Source organism: Mus pahari, chromosome 19, assembly GCF_900095145.1.
Source record: "Mus pahari chromosome 19, PAHARI_EIJ_v1.1, whole genome shotgun sequence".
Taxonomy (NCBI): domain Eukaryota; kingdom Metazoa; phylum Chordata; class Mammalia; order Rodentia; family Muridae; genus Mus; species Mus pahari.
In genome coordinates, this window is record NC_034608.1 from 56,302,299 (window position 1) to 56,304,296 (window position 1,998).

Genomic DNA, 1,998 nt, shown 5'->3' on the forward strand with positions numbered 1-1,998 from the left:
GAGGCAGGCGGATTTCTGAGTTCGAGGCCAGCCTGGTCTACAAAGTGAGTTCCAGGACAGCCAGGACTGTACAGAGAAACCCTGTCTTGGGAAAAAAAAAGAAAGAAAGAAAGAAAGAAAGAAAGAAAGAAAGAAAGAAAGAAAGAAAGAAAGAAAGAAAGAAAGAAAGAAAGAAAGAAAGATTTCACTTTGAAAAGTAAGGGCAAGAAGATGGTTAACATCTGCACATATGGTTGCTGTTATTTCTGTTTGGTTTCTTTGTTTGACTGGTCTTGTTAGGTAGCTTAGGCTGGCCTTGAATTTGTTATCCTCCTGCCTCAGCATCTCTACTGCTCTGAGTATAGGCTCGAAACTCCATACTCTGTAAACTCACAAATATTGAGGGACAATAAAAGATGAAGATATGGTAGGGATGAGAAGCTTGTATCCATGTCAATCCAGTGTATATATAATGTTAAATATAGTTTTTTTTTCAAATTCCTTTTTCTTCAATTCCTATGTACACAGCATAAGTTAAACGAAACTAGACCCGGGACTGAGTTTGTGTGCACAAACTCTGCACATCAAGACATGTATGATAATTGTGTATTGTTTTGTCACCACATTAGAACATGCATTTGCAGACTTAGAATCTGTCATTTCTGCTCAGATCCATCTTTTCTTTTCTTCTATGGAGTTCATTTCAGGAACAGATGTAATTGTGGTTGTCAGTATTATTAGTGTGTGTGTAAAGTCATGTTCATAGTTATCAATAAATTGTGGTGTCATATCTATCAGTCATACACCCCTTATAGGGATATAAAACATCTGACTTTATTCTAGTATTCAGAGTTGATAACTTGACATATGTCCCATACTAAAATTTTAGATGAGATAAAATGTAAAAACTCAATACAGCTTCTTCTCCATTTTTTTTTCTGATTGACCATGTGCATTTAGAATAATAAAGTTATAAAATCATGAAGACTAGAACTTACACTTTGTCAACTTCAGCTGCAGAAAAGCTGATTATCAGATATGAAGACTGGAGTGGACAGAAGGCATAGAAGAAAATACAAGTACGCACGTGCTCTCCCAATCTCTTGTCATCCAGAATCAAAGCCTTTGTAGATCTTTAATTACACACAATGCCTGATCTAAGGTGCTGATGTAGAAGAAACAGCTGACAATGAACATTTCAGAGCATACATTTAAATCTATTTCCCAATGCAAATCCTTTCCCTAATCCTTTAACTGGTTGCTGCTACCCGGGTGAGATATACTAAAGTACATGTAGCCAAAGAACCATCCCATGTTTTCCAATCTGCATGACAGAAATAACAAGCCTTACTCCTAGGGGACTCACACAAGTCTGGGGCCCTTCTCTCGGCCCTCCAAGGACAGATTGGAGTACAGCACAAATGTTGAACTGATGTCTCCAGAAACAATTCTGCAACTTTATCCGCTGAGGATAAAGTCATTGTTGTTTTATCAATGACTCTCTCATCCTTATTCATTATCTTCCTGGTCAATGGCACCACCTGATTTGTCAATGAACTGAACGAGCTTAAGTGAAACTTAAAATATTTGTTATCAGGAAGCATTTCACATAGTATTTCCTTTTTATATCTACTTTCTAGGATAGAATGATTCAAAACTTTTAGGCTGAATTCCTCCCCCTCCCTGCCCCCCCCCCCACATGCTTTTGTATCTACTTGATTTCCAAATGGTTAAAAATTGCCTACTTTCAAGAATTTGGACAATAGGCAGGAGGAGTTAGAGGAAAGAGGGAGGAGAGACAGGGATGGGCACACAGTGCTCATGAATAAAGTTCTCAAAACAAAGTGCTTGCAAGGCCAAGGGGCTTCTCTTCCCAATGATGGCTGAATAAGCCATCTTCTGCTGAATATGCAGCTAGAACGCCAGGGCCAAGAAGTGGGAATGGGTGGGTAGGGGAGCATGGTGGAGGGAGGGTATAGGGGACATTCGGGATAGCATTTGAAATGTAAATGAAGAAAA

General features: G+C 38.8%; 1 protein-coding gene across 1 annotated transcript in view; it reads right to left on the bottom strand.

Moving 5' to 3' along the window:
- Positions 1-1,998, bottom strand: part of Msr1 (macrophage scavenger receptor 1) — a 65,155-nt gene that overhangs the window by 9,329 nt on the left and 53,828 nt on the right. The window lies entirely within an intron of this gene.